This window comes from Syngnathoides biaculeatus, chromosome 11 (genome assembly GCF_019802595.1).
Source record: "Syngnathoides biaculeatus isolate LvHL_M chromosome 11, ASM1980259v1, whole genome shotgun sequence".
Lineage (NCBI taxonomy): Eukaryota > Metazoa > Chordata > Actinopteri > Syngnathiformes > Syngnathidae > Syngnathoides > Syngnathoides biaculeatus.
Genome location: NC_084650.1, coordinates 1 through 21,153, shown reverse-complemented (window position 1 = coordinate 21,153; position 21,153 = coordinate 1). Strand labels below are relative to the sequence as shown.

Below are 21,153 nucleotides of genomic sequence, written 5' to 3'. Positions count from 1 at the left end.
GACCATGGAAGAAACAGGCAAACCATGGCCAGATTGTTTAGCCTTAGTAAAAACATACATGAGAATCACACCCACCTCCTCTGGCATCACACCATTTGAAGCAGTACACGGTAGACCATTCCACCTCCCACTCTGGGAGGGCCAGCCATGCTCAGACACAGTAGGAGAAGCAGACCCACTCACCAAGTGGCTCTGCAATCTGTTTAGGGAAAAAGAAGTTGTGAGAACAAATGATCTGCCTGTTGTGTCTGGTTCTTCTGTGCAGGAGACGGTGACCCCTGGTGACCTCGTTCTGGTGAAAGTGGTGAAAAGGAAAACTTGGTGGAGCCCACGTTGGGACGGCCCCTTCACACTCCGACTCACCACCCCTACTGCAATAAAGATTGCTGAAAGAGACACTTGGATTCACCAGAGCCATTGCAAGAAGGTCACCGAACTGAAATAGGGTTAACTGGACTCTTAGGGTCAGTTGAACTCTTGCACCACACCTACCAACATGGCCTGGCTGTGGCTCTATGGAGCTGCCATCGTCCTTGGACTAGGAATGGTCCACCTCACAAACACTGACACTATACCCAACATTAAAACACAGATCTGGGGCCCAGAGACGTCACGACGCCAATGCCCAACATGGCCCAGCCCAGTAATGGAAGACCAGGCATACACAGCATGCATCCCACGAGCCAAAGGGACAGCAACTCTGGATATTCCTTTGAAGGGTTTGAGATCGCTGTGCGCAGAATGTGAAGCCATGGGGGGCAACAGATATGTACCAGGGACGCGTCACGGTATTTACAAGTGGTATGCAGGCACCCCACCCGAGAGATGGACTGATAATGGGTATCGGGAGGGGTGGGATTCGGTGTTTCACGTCACAGGACATACAGTTAAATGGAAGCTAACATCCTTGGCCCAGGCCTATCAAAAGGAAGTGTTGGAATTCACAAAGAACACCACACATTTGCAAATGAAAGTAAACACATCCACGGAAGGTTGTTTGCAAATGGCATTAATGCCATGGGCTGGCACGTATCCAGACATGCATCCATTCCAGTACTGTATATTGAATTCTGAAGCAGAACCTCAAAGTACTGGAGGTAACCCTGTGGCAGCATTACCAATACACATCGTTCAAACACGAGATGATAATCAAACTCCATCCATTTTTAAACACTGGGATGACCAGATAGAAGACGAAGGATATTCACATCCACTGGCATCCAACACATGGTGGCAGTATGCTAACCACACTGCCCATTCACAAGGGAAAGCAGGATGTTATGTTTGTTCCCTTTTACCTCATGCAGCCAACCAACCAGCATTGTATGCAACACCGTTGTCTTACGAAGAAGCCAACACTGCACTGCAGGAGACACTCACACCATCTGTAAATCAGACACACGAACCACTGTTAGTTGTTACCAAAGCAACAGCTACGGGTTTTAAAGTCACACTTGACAAAGCACATCTCCACCATTGTAACAACATTGAAGACGATAAATATTGTTTCCCAATGTGTGTCAATGTCACCAGTTCAGGTGGAAAACATATCACACCCATCGACACCAAAGATTGTAATGTTACAGATAATGCACAACCAGCACACCACACAGCTCTGGACGGAGTGTGGTGGATGTGTGGTTGGAAGGCATACACCAAGTTACCTGAAAATACAACCACAGTTTGCACACCAGTAACAGTCTCAGATCACACCTACATAGTCACAGCACACCCGTTACATCGCAGAACTAAGAGATATGTTGACTTTGAGCCACATGATGATTGGGGAGGCAGCAATGTCCCACAAGAGCATAAGTATTGGTCTACAGGAAGCAGGGTCGGCATGGCAATGTTCCCACAGTTTGGAGTAGGTTTACTCACTTTACGTGTTGAAACCATTGATTACAGATTTCAGACCTTTGTAAATGCCACATTTGATGTCGTCACTGATCTTTACGACACCCTGTCAGCCACACGCCTTATGGCTCTCCAAACACGCATGGCTGTTGACTTAGCCTTAGCTCCTCAGGGTGGTGTCTGTGCCATGATAGGAGAACACTGTTGCACTTACATAGCTGATCATAATGAAACCATTGTAGACGTCCTCCACACCATGAAGAATCTGAAAGACACAATGGCAGCTGATCATGAGAAGCTACCTAATTGGCTTGATTGGTTGTTCACGGGTACATGGTCCCAAGTTCTATTGAAAATCATTGGTCCTTTTTTGATCATTATAATCATTTTTGTTCTTCTTTGCATTATCTGTTCAACTTGCATTGTCCCATTGTCCAAGAGAGCAGTCAATGGGCTCTTTGTCGCCCAAATGTATCATTATAATCTGATAAACCTCGATGATGATATTGAGGATGATGATGATGTTCTCATGTGATCACTGAGGCTTTTCTTTAACTCCATGTTTTCTATCACCAGACCAAGAAGGTTCTCGTCCTCATACGAGGGGGGAGTTGGGGAATTTTCCCTACAACAAATACGCTACAAATAGCGGTAGGGTTTTTCGCCCCATCCTGGTGATGGACCGATTGTTGTGTTTTCATGATGATGTGTTGACCAGAAACCTTTGGTTGGTATTCATTGATGTTCTTCGAAATCCACAACAGGGGGGAAATGTGAAGTTACTTCAGAATGTTCTATACATAGTTTGTGTATTTCTCAGAAACATTCTTCATTATTCACTGTCTACATATCTCTTTCTTTGTCTGTCTAATGCCCTCCCACCTATGACACATTCTTCTACCTAATAAAAGTTGGCTGCGCTGGGGGGTAGGGGAGAGAGAGGAAGAAACAATGGAGTCGAGAACACACATCCAGTGTGTTCCTCCCTCCCCTCTCCCCGCTGCAGCGGTATGAAATTGTACATTGTCTCTGCCTGAAGTTCTTTTTACATCTGATGACCGACCACACGGGGTCTGCCTTTAAATGGACCCCACAGGATGAATGACAACCATGACTTCCACACTTAGGGAGCGCGGGAATGAACCAGGAATGGTATGCGGGCGAAGGACACCCGCAAGCAGACTTGAAGCGTAATGGTTGTGCTGGATGGATAAAAGGCAACCATGACTTCCACACTTAGGGTTTGCGGGCATGAACCAGGCATGGTATGCAGGGGGGAACGCACCCAAGCGGGCTTCCAGCGCACTAGTTGAATGACTACCATGACTTCCACACTTAGGGTGCACGGGCATGAACCAGGCATGGTATGCGATGGGAAGACGCACCCAAAAGGGCTTCCAGCGCACTGATTGTGCTGGATGGATGAAAGGCAACCATGACTTCCACACTTAGGGTGCACGGACATGAACCAGGCATGGTATGCGGGTGAAGGACACCCACAAGCGGGCTTGCAGCGCAACGGTTGTGCTGAATGGATGAAAGGCAACCGTGACTTACACACTTAGGGGGAGCGTGGGCATGAACTAGGCATGGTATGCGCGTGAAGGACACCCCGAAGCGGGCTTCCAGCGCAACAGTTGGGTGTCCTGGATGAATGACAACCGTGACTTCAGCACTGGTTGTGCTGGCTGAATGAATGACAACCGTGACTTCTGCACTTAGGGTGCACGGACATGAACCAGGCATGGTATGCGGGTTAAGGACACCCGCAAGCAGTCTTGCACCGCGATGGTTGTGCTGGCTGGATGAATGACAACCATGACTTCCACACTTAGGGTGCACGGACATGAACCAGGCATGGTATGCGGGTGAAGGACACCCGCAAGCAGGCTTGCAGCGCAATGGTTGTGCTGGCTAGTTGAATGACAATTGTAACTGGTTTCTACCCAAAAACCCAAGGAGAATCCAACCTGAAGCGACTTCTTTTCACCGTTCGGCAACCCTGATGGTCAACTATTGTGTGTTTATTACATGGCATGATAGTTGTCTTGTTTATTAGCTTTTCACGGCACGTAACTGACTGATTTGACCCTCAACTGAAACATCAGAGTCCAAATCAAGAGCATTACAAAGATGACAAAAACTGTTGAAAGAATCTGGGACTCAGGCTTCATGTCTCCTGCTTCCCCGGGAATTGAACAAAGGGACTCCATAGCCATGAAATGGCGTTTCAATGTTAGACTTATCTGCTGCAATGCAGGTAGATTGGGTCATACTCTCGGCCAATGCAGCTGAACAGTTTTGTGTCTATTCAGCACTCCTTCAGGAACAACAGTCAAAACAACTTCTGCTTGGCATCTTCAGCAAACCTCAAAGCAAAAACATTGCCAGATTCCATTGGGATTGCAGTTCCGCCACTCTCTTGACCCAGAAATGCGAATCCAACGTCATGATCCAAAATTTGATGGACAAAACATACCTCAAGATTTTACAGGTCCTCTGCTATTTTACGGAAACGCCAATGATTGAAGACTGTGGTCACGACAGACAGTGTAATGACTTGATTATTATGAAAAGGTCGGTGGTACAAACAATGATGAATGAGGGATAGGTTCAGAGTGCCATTTCTTTTTTGAAGTCAGTTTCCTGTGAAGAGTCGGGGAGACACCAGCAGAGGGGGACTAACAAAAGCTCACTCTGTCACTTTCAATGGGACAATGTCAGGAGTGGGATTCGAACCCACGCCTCCGAAGAGACTGCAACCTGAATGCAGCGCCTTTGACCGCTCGGCCATCCTGACAGTGGCACTGATTTTCCTTAGTGGAGGAGCAACGGGGTATAGCCCAGTATGACGGCCATCCGAAATGGCAGCTTGTTTTAAAGAATACGAAAGACTTCAAATCCTACTGGTTTCTAAGTAAGCATTGGTGGTTCAGTGGTAGAATTCTCGCCTGCCACGCGGGAGGCCCGGGTCCGATTCCCGGCCAATGCAGCTAGTCCTTTTTTATGTACACTGAGCGATACTGAGAGTAAAACTGTTCAAAGTCCTTTGTCTCGGAATCAGAGTTTCAACCCAAAAACCCGAGGAGAATCCAACCTGAAGCGAGTTCTTTTCACCGTTCGGCAACCCTGATGGGCAACTATTGTGTGTTTATTACATGGCATGATTGTTGTCTTGTTTATTAGCATTTCACGGCGTGTAACTGACTGATTCGACCCTCAACTGAAAGGTAAGAGTCCAAATCAAGAGCATGACAAAGATGACAAAAACTGTTGAAGGAATATGGGACTCAGGCTTCATGTGTCCTGCTTCCCCAGGTGTTTTATTGAAAGGATCGGTGCTGGTCGGCGCTCAGGAGACAAAGATGACACTCAACAAAAGACCAACGTTCCCAAATGCTATTTAGCCTCAATAATTGGCATATTTATTTCGACCAAATGCAAGTTCTCAAAACACGGTTGACATTGCGTGAAATCAATCATATGAGCCCCTTACCTATGCCGAGAAGGTGGAGAGCCGTCACCCAGGTAGAGGTCCGCTTTGTCAACCAGCTGGGCGTTCGTACGAAACCCGCAGCAGACTCTACCTGTTTGTGCTCTGCATGTCTCTATTATACTTTTCAGTTGCGTGCGAGAGAAAGGGCGGGTGGCCTACCCGTCCCACCTGGCGCCGCAATAATTGTAGCCAATTTACATTTGACACCTAAGTGTGTCCTTCAGGCTCTGAGAAACATAACAATCAAGATATCCCACAACAATGGTCGTCTTTGAACCAGATAACAAGTGAGTGTGAAACGGTCTAGACGTCTTGACTAGTAAAAACAAGTGAGATAACAGTCAAGACATCCCACAAATATGTTGTCTTTGAACCAGATAAAACAAATGAGATACAATACAATGTTGTCTTTGAACCAGATAAAACAAGTGAGATACAATACATTCGGGTATTCAACGGTTATGGGAAGCATCACTAATTAACACTCCTTTCATTCCACTCTTGAGGCTTCACAAATTAGTTGATATACCCGTCAAACGTCGATGGTAACACTATTCCATTTCCAGTGCGATTCATGATGTCATGAAAGAACATGGACCATAATTCCCGCAACGTTAGGTTTCTGTGAATATATTGATGTGATAAACATCCTTGCCATCTAGCATAAATGTATATATATGAGTGGGGTGAGGCACCAACTTAACAGTATAGTTCTCGATACCGAAGTGTCCATTACTTTTCTCAAGGCATACAATCATCTCATGCGTTGCATAATCACCCACTCCACTTCAGCTCGGATATGTCTTACGTAGATCAACGTTAGCAGATTACATAGTGATAGCAATATTATTATAATAACCAACAGAATCAGAGGGGGCACCTGTCACGTCCCATCTGAACGAGAGGTAGGACCCAAATGCAGGAACTCAGAAGACGCAAGGTAGTTCAAGAAGAGACACGTTTATTGTATGCCGACGTCGGGGATCGAGCAGGCAGTCCGGTGCAGCAGCGGTTGTTGGGGCGTCGGGCGAAGAGAGCAGATGAGTGGGCAGGCAGTAGTCGGTACACGGGGAAACAATCAACACAGGCAGAAGTGTCAAGGAGTCAGGCTTACAAGGTTGGTCAGAGAACGGACGGAGGTCGGTACACACAGGTTCAGTCAGGAATACGAGAGTGGTGGAACGGGACATAAAGCTCAACGAACTGGCGGAGGACCAGTCGTCACCGGGTCCTATATATACGGGGGATGATCAGGCCGCATGAGGCACAGGTGTGTGCCTCCCAATCACCACAGCCGCACAGCTCGTGCTGAAGCGGCAGGATCATGACAGCACCAAAGTCCTCCTAGCAGTGACTGACATCCCTGAAAAGATGTCCCACCAGTGATGGGCTGAGGACTGTTGTACTATTTTAGCAGCATGTTGTACCCGTCCGCTGGCTACTAATGTGGACACCATGAGCTTGGAGATGTTAGACGTATGTGACTGTATAATTTTCTGAACTTCAGTGGATTGTTCCAATGCGCATTTGAAACGCTCCAGTGAGAGGTTCCAGGGATTCTTTAGGACATCCCATTGTACTTGTGTCAGCCGATTAGACACAGAGTAATTCGTCAAACGATACGTCTGGTTTCCCCAATGCCGTAGGTGCACATTATATAAGCAACCAACGAAAGGAACCGATGGTACTTGTGAATTATTTTGCATTGTTGCCACACATAGAGCGTGTGGTCCGATTTGCCACAACATCTCCCTTCGTGGCTCCCTCGTCCAATCACAAAGTACAGCCTCTGAGTCGGTTAAACATGGATTGCTGTGTCCCTGTTGTAATGTACACGCCATTCCTCTGTCTGTTTCGTCACACATTTTCATCTCATAAGTCGTATTAGTTCCCACATCCATCCACTCTCCATCCAGATGTAAAAACCAAATCCTGTGGCAGTAATCACCGGTAATACTTGATACTTACATATCGTTTTGACAGTAGACACATTGTACTGCGTCCAATACCCAGCACAATATGTACTGTTGCATTTTGATCGCTCCGAGTGTAACTGTAACCAAAGTTTGCTACTAATAGACCAAACCCGTCTCCATTCGTGATAATTTTCCGTTGTCATTATTCTCTGGAATCGCTCTTTTTGAGCTTCCGCATGTATCATTTGCAATGCACAGGTTGTCCAATTACCTCTATGGGATAGATTCTTTAACGGATCATATGTTTCATTCCATAATTTTAACTCCCATGTAAATGCCTTTTTCCAAACATCAGTGTTTTCCAATTGCCCTATCATAGCTTTTGGAAGCCATACCCCTACTTGATGTATAGCCTCTGATGCATGTTGCCCTGTGTTAGATAACATTGTTCTGGTTACTTGGTTATCTGCAGCATTAGCTACACCAAACAGTGTTCCCGTTCCTCCTAAGAGAGTATCATACCAAGCTCTACGTCTTCGTGTACAGTGTGGTATATCGGGGAATTTTATTTCCCAGTGCACTCGGGTTTTAACCCTGGCTTGTGCCATGTGTGTACAGGTATCTAATACTGGTGCTATGTGTGTTCTTATAGCATTAGGTTTCCCAGGTAACACCCATATTATATACAAAAATGTGTTCCGTCCCGAGATTTCAGCGCTGTTAAAAAAAAACAGAGTTTCCTTTACGGTAATTGTCCACCTCGTCCAGTTGTGCTCATTGCAGGTCTCGGTCGTCCTGTTGTAGTGGCACATGGGGACGACTGAAGTAACGGTTAAGTTGCATCCTTGTTCCACCACCGGAATGTCCTTCCCTCCAAGGCACCTTTTGCACTTCCACATCTGACAATTGCTGGTGACGTTTACCACGTCGCAAGTTTGGTAAGCTGCACAGGTGTAGCCTCCTTGAGTACGGTCCCGGGTACTTCTTTTCCATCTTATGCGGAGCCACTGGACCTGCTCCAATTTGTCACCCTCCGTCATTGCGCAGCAGAGTTGGACCATGGCACCAAAGACAAGGATACGCGTGACCCAGCAGGCGACACTGCCACCTCTTGGGCCCTCGGTCTTCCCTGGTCCGGGCATGGCGCCTCTCCGATGATGGTCTTCCAATCAACAAATACCACCACGGAATCTGTGTTACGACAAATAGTGCATACTACAAACATGTGATTAGTTCTCTCTTGTATAACATTTTAACACCGGTACATTTACCCATTTTTCCTCTCCAGGTTATAAGACGCTCACAGTAGCATCTTGCCCTTGAGCTATAATTTCTGCTGCTCGGGGAGGACCGTCTGGCTGTTTTATCCAAACTTTTGCCCCTGCCAAATCAGTGGAGCCAAATCCTCCCTCCCCTCTGGTGGTTATCACCACAGGTTTAGGTATTTCTTTTACCTTGGTTACAAGGCAAGGCTTCATTATCAACTGAGCAATTTTGTCCCCTCTTTCCAATGTAAGGGGCTGTTCTGCTAATAATTTGCATACCACTCCAATTTCTCCTTGATAGTCCGTATCAATTACTCCGGCTTGTTTTGTTTCGAGATAGCTTTTTCAATGTTTCCTTAAGAATTCCATTCATTCGCTCTATTAACCCAGCAGCCTGCGGATAATAGGGAATGTAATAGATCCATTCTACATGGTGAGTCTTTGCCCACTCTTTAGACTCCTTTTCGCCCTATTTTAATTTGCTCAGACACATACCATTTCCATTTGATAATACTAGCTTCCTGTCCGGTTCCTATTCTATGTGTCGTCGGGTTACCTTTAACCAATGTCAAAATCGGTATATGTGTTCTCATTAACACCTCATGGCCCACCGTTTGAGCCTCACTTTCAACCAATGCCCAATAGCGTGCTAATAGCTGCTTTTCAAAAGGTGTGTACCTTAGGCCTGCTTCTGGGAGCTTTCTCGACCAGAATCCCAAGGGTTTACAAATCCTATCTTGCTTTTGCCACAAACTCCAGTGAGCGTATTCATTTAACGCCGACACCTGCAATTCTACCGCTCCCGATTTCATTTTTTTCCAGTGACCCTGCTTGCGGTATCGCTTCCTTCGCCATATCAAATGATCGCTGTTGTTCTTCTCCCCAACTAAAGTATCATTATTTCCTTAGGAACTTTTAGCTTTTCCAGGTGCTCTGCTACCTCTCGGTGGCAGATTATGGGACTATGTAAATAACCCTGTGGTAGTCTGGTAAACGTGTCGTGGCGTCCTTCCCAGGTAAACGCAAATTGATTCATCCTATCCTCAGGAATAGGAATAGTGAAAAATGCGTTAGCCAAATCTATGACCCCATTCCACGTTCCGGGATGATGTTGCACTCGTTCTATAATTGTCACTGCGTCGACACCGCGGAAGTCAATGCAGGTGTGTGTTTATTCAATCCTCTGTAGTCTACTGTCATCCTCCCAGAGTTATCTGATTTCCTGACTGGCCACAACAGATTGTTCCAGTTTGTCGTCACTGTTTTCAATACACCCGCTTCTAAATATTCTTTAATGGTCGCCAAAATTTCTTCCTGTTCTCCAGGTATCCGGTATTGCTTTTGACTAACTACCTGTGTAGCTTGTGGTATCGGAAAAGGTGGCATTTTTACTTTACCCACAAATATTGCATGTATTTTCAGTGGATTTACTCCGAATTCAAATCTCCCGGCTGTCAAATCAAGTGTCATTCCGGCTAATATGTCCATGCCCACTATCCACTCTGGGATAGGGGTTATAATCACTCTTCTTCTTTTCCTTTCGGCTTGTCCCGTTAGGGGTCGCCACAGCGTGTCATCTTTTGCCATCTTCGCCTATCTCCTGCATCTTCCTCTCTAACCCCAACTGCCCTCATGTCTTCCCTCACCACATCCATAAACCTTCTCTTTGGTCTTCCTCTCGCTCTTTTGCCTGGGAGCTCCATCCTCAGCATCCTTCTACCAATATACTCACTCTCTCGCCTCTGAACATGTCCAAACCATCGAAGTCTGCTCTCTCGAATCTTGTCTCCAAAACATCCAGCTTTGGCTGTCCCTCTAATGAGCTCATTTCTAATCCTATCAAACCTGGTCACTCCGAGCGAGAACCTCAACATCTTCATTTCTGCCACCTCCAGTTCAGCTTCCTGTTGTTTCTTCAGTGCCACCGTCTCTAATCCGTACATCATGGCCGGCCTCACCACTGTTTTGTAAACTTTGCCCTTCATCCTCGCAGACACTCTTCTGTCACATAACACACCAGACACCTTTCGCCAGCTGTTCCAACCTGCTTGGACCCGTTTCTTCATTTCCTGACCACACTCTCCATTGCTCTGTATTGTTGACCCCAAGTATTTGAAGTCGTCCACCCTCGCTATCTCTTCTCCCTGTAGCCTCACTCTTCCCCCTCCACTTTTCTCATTCACGCACATATATTCTGTTTTACTTCGGCTAATCTTCATTCCTCTCCTTTCCAGTGTATGTCTCCATCTTTCCAATTGTTCCTCTGCATGCTCCCTGCTTTCACTGCATATGACAATATCATCTGCGAACATCATGGTCCAAGGGGATTCCAGTCTAACCTCATCTGTCAGCCTATCCATTACCACTGCAAACAGGAAGGGGCTCAGAGCTGATCCCTGATGCAGTCCCACCTCCACCTTAAATTCCTCTGTCACACCTAAGGCACACCTCACCATTGTTCTGCTGCCATCATACATGTCCTGTACTATTTTAACATACTTCTCTGCCACACCAGACTTACGCATGCAGTACCACAGTTCCTCTCTTGGTACTCTGTCATAGGCTTTCTCTAGATCCACAAAGACACAATGTATCTCCTTCTGACCTTCTCTGTACTTTTCCACAAGCATCCTCAAGGCAAATAATGCATCTGTGGTACTCTTTCTGGGCATGAAACCATACTGTTGCTCGCAGATACTTACTTCTGTCCTGAGTCTAGGCTCCACTACTCTTTCCCATAACTTCATTGTGTGGCTCATCAACTTTATTCCTCGGTAGTTCCCACAGCTCTGAACATCCCCTTTGTTCTTAAAAATGGGAACTAGAACACTTTTCCTCCATTCTTCAGGCATCTTTTCGCCCGCTAGTATTCTGTTGAATAAGTTGGTCAAAAACTCCACAGCCATCTCTCCAAATTGCTTCCATACCTCTACCGGTATGTCATCAGGACCAACTGCCTTTCCATTTTTCATCCTTTGTAGTGCCTTTCTGACTTCCCCCTTAGTAATCATTTCCACTTCCTGGTCCTTCACTCTTGCCTCTTCAACTCTTCCTTCTCTCTCATTTTCTTCATTCATCAACTTCTCAAAGTATTCTTTCCATCTATTTAGCACACTACCGGCACCAGTCAACACATTTCCATCTCTATCCTTAATCACCCTAACCTTCTGCACATCCTTCCCATCTCTATCCCTCTGTCTGGCCAACCTGTAGAGATCCTTTTCTCCTTCTTTCGTGTCCAACCTGGTGTACATGTCTTCATATGCCTCTTGTTTAGCCTTTGCCACCTCTACCTTTGCCCTACGTCGCATCTCGATGAACTCCTTTCGCCTCTCCTCAGTCCTCTCAGTATCCCACTTCTTCGCTAATCTCTTTCCTTGTATGACTCCCTGTATTTTGGGGTTCCACCACCAAGTCTCCTTCTCCCCTTTCCTACCAGATGACACACCAAGTACTCTCCTGCCTGTCTCTCTGATCACCTTGGCTGTCGTCATCCAGTCTTCCGGGAGCTTCGGTTGTCCATCGAGAGCCTGTCTCACCTCTTTCCGGAAGGCCGCACAACATTCTTCCTTTCTCAGCTTCCACCACATGGTTCTCTGCTCTACCTTTGTCTTCTTAATCTTCCTACCCACCACCAGAATCATCCTACATACTACCATCCTATGCTGTCGAGCTACACTCTCCCCTACCACTACTTTACAGTCAGTAACCTCCTTCAGATTACATCGTCTGCACAAAATATAATCTACCTGTGTGGTTTTACCTCCGCTCTTGTAGGTCACTATATGTTCCTCCCTCTTCTGGAAATAAGTGTTCACTACAGCCATCTCCATCCTTTTTGCAAAGTCCACCACCATCTGCCCTTCAAAGTTCCTTTCCTGGATGCCGTACTTACCCATCACTTCTTCATCGTCCCTGTTTCCTTTACCAATATGTCCATTACAATCTGCACCAATCACAACTCTCTCCCTGTCTGGGATGCTCAGAACTACTTCATCTAGTTCCTTCCAGAATTTCTCTTTCAACTCTAGGTCACATCCTACCTGTGGTGCATAGCCGCTAACCACATTATACAAAACACCCTCAATTTCAAATTTTAGTGTCATCACTCGATCTGATACTCTTTTCACCTCCTAGACATTCTTAGCCAGCTCTTCCTTTAAAATAACCCCTACTCCATTTCTCTTCCCATCTACTCCGTGGTAGAATAATTCAAACCCTGCTCCCAAACTTCTAGCCTTACTACCTTTCCACCTGCTCTCTTGGATGCACAGAATATCAACCTTTCTCCTAATCATCATGTCAACCAACTCCTGTGCTTTTCCTGTCATAGTCCCAACATTGAAAGTCCCTACACTCAGTTGTAGGCTCTGTGCATTCCTCTTTTTCTTCTGATGCTGGATCCGGTTTCCTCCTCTTCTTTGTCTTCGACCCACAGTAGCTGAATTTCCACCAACGCCCTGCAGGTTAGCAGTGCCGGGGGCGGGCGTTGTTAACCCGGGGCACGACCAATCCGGTATGGGATTCTTTAGATGAACGCTCATATTTGTTTGGCACAGTTTTTACGCCGGATGCCCTTCCTGACGCAACCCTCTGCATTTATCCGGGCTTGGGACCGGCCTACAGATTGCACTGGTTTGTGCCCCCATAGGGCTGCATTATAGGGGTTATAATCACCATATATGTTTTTGTAGGCACATTTCCTATTTTCCTATACTGCGTTATCCTCACTGTTTAATGCACTGATCTAAACAAAAAAAAAAAAAAAAAACTGGATGGCTCATTGGCCACCAAAACTGTAGTCGCCATCCGCCATCTTGATACTCCCAAAACAACCATGCCGACCTGTGTATAATCTTCTCGAGTCATGAACAATTCTGGCTCTGGCTGCGCTTGTGGGACCGGCCCTCGCACTTGCTCGCCATTTTCGTCCAGAATTGGTTGACCGTCCGCCCCCATCAGATCCTGGATTCGATCTGGTATCATGCGTCGCTGTTCTTTTCGTCGCGTGAAAGGGTGTATCTGCAACCCCTTTAACGAGGGATACAACCCTGGTCTTATATATATATCACATATACACATATCCCCGTTCCACTCCTCCGGATTCCACTGCGCTGACAGCCCATTGGTGAATGAACGGATTTGCGCTTGTTGTATTTTACGAGGTTTCTTCTTTCGCCCTCTTCGCGCCACTCGGGAGATATGCATTACAGCTCTTTCCGTTATACTCTGTATTTTTGCCAAATGCTCCTTTAATTCTTTCACTATAACCTCTAGCTGGATAACCTCTTGCACCTTTTGATTTTCTGCGCTTCTAACCTTATCCAACTCCAACACGCAATTTTTCCAAGCTTCCGCACACATCCACAACATCTGCTGCGTGCCTCCCAGCGGAGCACGAGCATTCACATCCACCCGCTTGCACATATCACATAATGCCAGCGGCGCGGCAGCGGGATTCACTCCTATCCACGGTCCGGGGCGTCCCCCACGCTCCCGTAAGACAGCTTCTATCTCTCGGAAAGTGTCATGCTCCTGGATTCCAGCCAGGGCTGGGCGTGGCCAGCTAATCTGAAGGTGCACACCTGCGCCTCATGACCACTGATTAGACCCAGTACATATAGGACCCGGGGGATGACAGATACTCCGCTAGATCGTTGCTCTTCATGCCTCGTTCCCGCACTCCTGCTTTCTCGACTTCTGACCTCCGTGCACCGACCCACGCCTGTTCATTGACCACCCTCGTAAGCCCATTCGTACTGGTACTACGGATTGTTTGGACTGTCTACCTGATCTCAGACCTCGGACCGAATAAAGGTTTCCTCTGTACTGTCTGCTGTCTCTGGAGTCGTGCATTTGGGTCCACCCTTGAGCCCCGCATCGTGACAGAACGATCAAGCCAGAACATGGACCCCGCCGACTCTGAAGCCATTCGCCGTGCGCTGCAAGTGCAGGGCAAACGCCTGGGTGAGCAAGAGGCTGCTCTCTAGGGTATGACTCACCAGATCCAGGAGCTCTGCACCCAGCTGGGACCGTGGCTAGCCTCCCAAGCTAGCGCGGCCGCTCCTGTGCCTCTCCGTGCCACCATCACTCCGCTCTCTCGACCAGAGCGGTTCTCAGGCGACTCCGGTAACATCAAGCCCTTCCTGGTGCAGTGTGATCTCTACTTTGAGCTGCAAGCGTCCGCTTTTCCCACGGACCGCTCCCGGATCGCCTTCGTCATTTCCCACATGACAGGGAGGGCGGAGGCATGGGCCACCGCCGAGTGGAGCCGTAACTCGGAGACCTGCCGCTCATGGGCGAGCTTCGTCTGCGCGCTCACCCAGGTGTTCCAGTACGCGGCTCCGGAACGCCAGGCGGCGTCCTCGCTCATGACAATTCGCCAGGGACGTCGCCGCGTGTCCGACTACGCCATTGAGTTCCGGATTCGGGCTGCCGAGAGCCGCTGGAATGAGGAAGCCCTCAATGACGTGTTTTACGAGGGACTGTCCCCACAGATCCGTGGCCACCTCGTGGCCATGGATCTTCCGCCTTCGCTTAACTCCCTCATCGCATTGGCCCTCAAGGTGGACCAGCGCCTCACCGTGCAGAGACAGATGGAGGGCCTGAGGGAGGAGGTGAGGGAGAGTCGCAGTCTGGTTGCTTCCGCTTCCCGGCCACCCGTGTTGTCGGCTTCATCGGAATCCATCCAAGTGGAGGGGCTTGGCGGCTCAGCGGAGGAGCGCTTACGTCGGCGACGAGAGGGACGCTGTTTTTACTGCGGGCGTTTGGGACACTTGATCGCCCGCTGCCCGACTCGACCAGGGCACTCTGACATCAGGATCTCTGCTCCGGTGAGTGTGCGGTACATCGCGGCGGGGTCAGGGAGGTCCCTTCTTCACCTCACCTTGGGAACGGACTCCCGTTCATGCACTGTGACGGCCTTCATAGATTCTGGGTCGGAAGCTAACCTGATAAATCCCCGCGTGGTCGAGGAGCTGGGGGCAGCAACCTTCCCCACGCAACGGTTTCGTCACGCCTATGCCGCCAACGGCAAGTTCCTTTGTCGGGTTACACATCGCACTCAGACGCTACGTATGAGCTTTCCAGACGCTCACTCGGAGCGTATTAGCTTTCATGTCTTCGACGCACGTAGTAGCGATATCATCTTGGGCAGCCCGTGGCTCAAAGAACATAATCCGCACATAGATTGGACCACGGGTCAGATCAAGACTTGGGGAGAGGACTGTCTCAGTCGCTGTTTCGCTGTCCGGAGAGACAGGGGTATTCAAGTTGCGCCGGTTCGGCTAACAGAACCTAGTACTGCCCTGGACCTGACCGCAGTGCCCTCCTGCTACCATGACCTACGGGAGGTCTTCTCTGAATCTAAAGCAAAGTCTCTGCCGCCACATCGGTCATACGACTGCGCGATTGAACTCCTGCCAGGCACCTCTCCTCCCACAGGGAAACTGTTCTCTTTAACAGGACCAGAGCATCAAGCCATGAGGGACTACATCGAGGACTCGCTGGCAGCCGGACTCATTCGCCCCTCATCCTCACCAGCCGGTGCGGGGTTTTTTTTTGTCAAGAAGAAGGACTCCACACTGCGACCCTGCATCGACTACCGAGGACTGAACGACATCACAGTCAAGAACAGGTACGCTTTGCCGCTTATCTCTACAGCATTCGAACTCCTCCAGGGAGCCCGGATCTTCACCAAGCTCGACTTGCGCAGCACTTACCATCTGGTGCGGATTCGGGAAGGGGATGAGTGGAAGACGGCGTTCAACACCCCCACAGGGCACTATGAGTATCTTGTGATGCCCTTTGGACTGACAAACGCTCCGGCCGTCTTTCAGAACTTCATTAACGACGTGCTTCGGGAGTTCCTGAACAGATCTGTCTTTGTTTACCTGGATGACATTCTCATCTTTTCAGCAGACCTAACCTCTCACATTCAACAAGTCAGAGAGGTGCTCTGGCGTCTGCAGCAGCACCAATTATACGTGAATATGGATAAGTGTGAGTTCCATCGGGCATCCGTGTCCTTCCTGGGCTTCGTCCTGGCTGAGGGAGAGATACGGATGGATCCCGGGAAGGTCGACGCGGTGCTGCGGTGGCCTACCCCCACCAACAGGAGGGACGTGCAGAGGTTTTTGGGATTTGCCAATTTCTATAGGAAATTCATAAGGAACTTCAGTTCCGTGGCCACTCCTCTGCATTCGCTCACCTCGCCACATACCCCCTTCGACTGGTCCGGGACCTGCCAGGAGGCCTTCAGCAGGCTCAAGGCAAGTTTCACTACTGCGCCCGTTCTCATTATTCCGGACCCAGATAACCAGTTTGTGGTGGAGGTGGATGCATCGAATTCAGGAATCGGAGCAGTCTTGTCGCAGAGGAGTCCCAGGGATGGAAGGATCCACCCGTGCGCGTTCCTGTCTAGAAAGTTGACCCCGGCAGAGAGGAACTACGACTTGGGAGATAGGGAACTGGTGGCGGTCAAGAGCGCGTTGGAGGAGTGTCGGCACTGGCTGGAGGGCTCGCAAGTACCATTCGTTGTCTTCACGGACCATAAGAACCTTGAATACCTGAAGTCTGCGAAGAGGTTGAACGCCCGTCAGGCCAGGTGGGCCCTATTTTTCACCCGCTTCCACTTTAAGGTGTTTTTCCGCCCAGGCTCCAAAAACGGCAAGCCGGATGCACTATCGCGGATCCACGAGGGAGGGCGCACGGATTCAGACGCCGGTACTATCCTGCCAGCGGGGTGCTTCGTGGCCGGTTTCACCTGGGCGATCGAGTCGCGGGTGAAGGAGGCCCTGGGAGAGACACCGCCACCCGCGGATTGTCCGTCGGGCCGCCTTTTCGTCATCCCATCTCTGCGGGGAGACGTCGTCAACTGGGCCCATACCAACAAGACGGTCTGCCACCCGGGTATGGCGAAGACACGTTCAGTGGTTGAGCAAAGGTTCTGGTGGCCTAACCTCAGCAAGGACGTAAGGGAGTTCGTCAACGCCTGGTGTGTGCTGCCAATAAGAATTCCCGCCTACGGCCTGTTGGTGAGTTGCAACCCCTGTCCATCCCCTTTCGTCCGTGGTCACACATCGCGCTGGACTTCGTCACCGGCCTGCCACCTTCACAAGGGAACACAGTGGTGCTGTCCGTAGTGGACCGTTTTTCCAAGATGGTCCACTTCGTGCCGCTTCCGAAGATCCCGTCGGCCAAGCAAACAGCCCAGTTGGTATTAGACGAGGTCGTCCGTTACCACGGCCTACCCCAGGACATTGTTTCGGACAGGGGTCCGCAATTCAGCGCCCGTTTCTGGAAGGAGTTCTGCAACCTCATCGGCGCTTCAGCAAGTCGGACATCAGGTCATCACCCAGAGTCCAATGGCCAGACTGAGAGGATTAACCAGGAATTAGAGACCAGTCTTCGATGTCTGGCATCCAGGGACCAGAGCACGTGGAGCCAGCACATCAAATGGGTGGAGTATGCCCACAATTCTCTACCCTCCGCTTCAACAGGTATGGCTCCACTCCATGTCGTGCATGGCTACCCTCCGTCCCTGTTTCCTCCACTGGTCACAGACTCCGCAGTTCCGTCAGCCCTGGCCGTGGTGCGACGCTGCAAACGGACTTGGGAAGCAGCTCGGAGGACACTGCTGCGCATGAGCAGCGCCTACAAGGCCGCAGCAGACCGCAAGAGAAGGGCCACACCAGAGCTCAGAGTGGGACAGCGAGTGTGGCTCTCCACCAAGGATCTCCCGCTGCGGACGGAATCCCGCAAACTTGCTCCCAGATTCGTTGGCCCGTTCCCGGTTTCCAAAGTTATTAACCCGGTCGCTGTCTCGTTGAAATTGCCCAGGTCGATGAGGGTGCACCCTACGTTCCACGTCAGCAGACTTCGCCTGAATCGCACGTCGTCGCTGGCTCCTCCGCTCAAATCCCCCCCGCCCCCCCGCATGGTCGACGGTGGGTTGGTGTATACTGTGCGCAGGTTGCTGTCTTCCCGTCGCAGAGGAAGGGGGGTCCAGTACCTGGTGGACTGGGAGGGATATGGCCCGGAGGAGCGCTCTTGGATCCCCTCCCGCTTCGTCGTGGACCGCTCCCTCATCAGGGACTTTCACGCGGCTCACCCTGATGCTCCTGGGCCGTCCAGAGCCGCCTGTTGAGGGGGGGGGGTGGTACTGTCATGCTCCTGGATTCCAGCCATTATTATGCATTACAGCTCTTTCCGTTATACTCTGTATTTTTGCCAAATGCTCCTTTAATTCTTTCACTATAACCTCTAGCTGGATAACCTCTTGCACTTTTTGATTTTCTGCGCTTCTAACCTTATCCAACTCCAACACGCAATTTTTCCAAGCTTCCGCACACATCCACAACATCTGCTGCGTGCCTCCCAGCGGAGCACGAGCATTCACATCCACCTGCTTGCACATATCACATAATGCCAGCGGGGCGGCAGCGGGATTCACTCCTATCCACGGTCCGGGGCGTCCCCCACGCTCCCGTAAGACAGCTTCTATCTCTCGGAAAGTGTCATGCTCCTGGATTCCAGCCAGGGCTGGGCGTGGCCAGCTAATCTGAAGGTGCACACCTGCGCCTCGTGACCACTGATTAGACCCAGTACATATAGGATCCGGGGGACGACAGATACTCCGCTAAATCGTTGCTCTTCATGCCTCGTTCCCGCACTCCTGCTTTCTCGACTTCTGACCTCCGTGCACCGACCCACGCCTGTTCATTGACCACCCTCGTAAGCCCATTCGTACTGGTACTACGGATTGTTTGGACTGTCTACCTGTTCTCAGACCTCGGACCGAATAAAGGTTTCCTCTGTACTGTCTGCTGTCTCTGGAGTCGTGTATTTCGGTCCACCCTTGAGCCCCGCATCGTGACAGAAAGTGATGCCTTCCCACCCGGGCACCACCTCCTCCTCTGGTGCCTCTTGCGCACCCTGAGTTTTCCTTCTAAAACAACACATCCTGTTTTTATCTCCTGCGCGAAGCCTGCACGATCCTGCCGACAACGCCAAAAATGTTTTATTGAAAGGATCGCTGCTGGTCGGCGCTCAGGAGACAAAGATGACACTCAACAAAAGACCAACGTTCCCAAATGCTATTTAGCCTCAATAACTGGCATATTTATTTCGACCAAATGCAAGTTCTCAAAACACGGTTGACATTGCGTGAAATCAATCATATGAGCCCCTTACCTATGCCGAGAAGGTGGAGAGCCGTCACCCAGGTAGAGGTCCGCTTTGTCAACCAGCTGGGCGTTCGTACGAAACCCGCAGCAGACTCTACCTGTTTGTGCTCTGCATCTCTCTATTATACTTTTCAGTTGCGTGCGAGAGAAAGGGCGGGTGGCCTACCCGTCCCACCTGGCGCCGCAACAATTGTAGCCAATTTACATTTGACACCGAAGTGTGTCCTTCAGGCTCTGAGAAACATAACAATCAAGATATCCCACAACAATGGTCGTCTTTGAACCAGATAACAAGTGAGTGTGAAACGGTCGAGACGTCTTGACGAGTAAAAACAGGTGAGATAACAGTCAAGATATCCCACAACAATGTTGTCTTTGAACCGGATAAAACAAGTGAGATACAATACATTCGGGTATTCAACGGTTATGGGAAGCATCACTAATTAACACTCCTTTCACAAGGGAATTGGACAAAGGGACTCCAAAGCCATGAAATGGCGATTCAATGTGAGACTTATCTGATGCAATGCAGGGAGATTGGGTCATACTCTCGGCCAAAGCAGCTGAACAGTTTTGTGTCTATTCAACACTCCTTCAGGAACAACAGTCAAAACAACTTCTGCTTGGCATCTTCAGCCAACCTCAAAGCAAAAACATCGCCAGATTCCTTTGGGATTGCAGTTCCGCCACTCTCTTGACCCAGAAATGTGAATCCAATGTCATGATCCAAAATTTGATGGACAAAAAGTCCCGCAAGATTTTACAGGTCCTCTGCTATTTTACGGAAACGCCAATGATTGAAGACTGTGGTCACGACAGACAGTGTGTAATGATTATTTCTGAAAAGGTCGGTGGTACAAACAATGATGAATGAGGGAAAGGTTCAGAGTGCCATTTCATTGTTGAAGTCAGTTTCCTGAGAAGAGTCGGGGAGACACCAGCAGAGGGGGACTAACAATCACTCACTCTGACACTTTGAATGGGACAATGTCAGGAGTGGGATTCAAACCCACGCCTCCAAAGAGACTGCAACCTAAATGCAGCACCTTCGACCGCTCGGCCATCCTGACAGCGGCATGGATTTCCCTTAGTGGAGGAGCAACGGGGTATAGCCCAGTATGACGGCCATCCGAAATGGCAGATTGTTTTAAAGAATACGAAAGACTTCAAATCCAACTGTGTTCTCGGAAAGCATTGGTGGTTCAGTGGTAGACTTCTCGCCTCCCACGCGGGAGGCCTGGGTATGATTCCAGGCCAATGCAGGTAGTCTTTTTTTATGTACATTGAGCGATGCTCAGAGTACAACTGTTCAAGTCCTTTGTCTCGGAATCAGAGTTTCAACCAAAATACCCGAGGAGAATCCAACCTGAAGTGAGTTCTTTTCACCGTTCGGCAACCCTGATGGGCAACAATTGTGTGTTTATTACATGGCA

General features: G+C 49.3%; 3 non-coding genes across 3 annotated transcripts; 1 reads left to right on the top strand and 2 right to left on the bottom strand.

The window, feature by feature from the left end:
- Window positions 1-4,575: 4,575 nt before the first annotated feature.
- trnal-cag (transfer RNA leucine (anticodon CAG)) lies at window positions 4,576-4,657 on the bottom strand. Its single transcript has one exon. It is a non-coding gene; the product is annotated as a tRNA-Leu (tRNA).
- A 121-nt stretch (window positions 4,658-4,778) lies between these two features.
- On the top strand, window positions 4,779-4,849 carry trnag-gcc (transfer RNA glycine (anticodon GCC)). The gene has a single exon. It is a non-coding gene; the product is annotated as a tRNA-Gly (tRNA).
- A 15,859-nt stretch (window positions 4,850-20,708) lies between these two features.
- On the bottom strand, window positions 20,709-20,790 carry trnal-uag (transfer RNA leucine (anticodon UAG)). The gene has a single exon. It is a non-coding gene; the product is annotated as a tRNA-Leu (tRNA).
- Window positions 20,791-21,153: the final 363 nt, after the last annotated feature.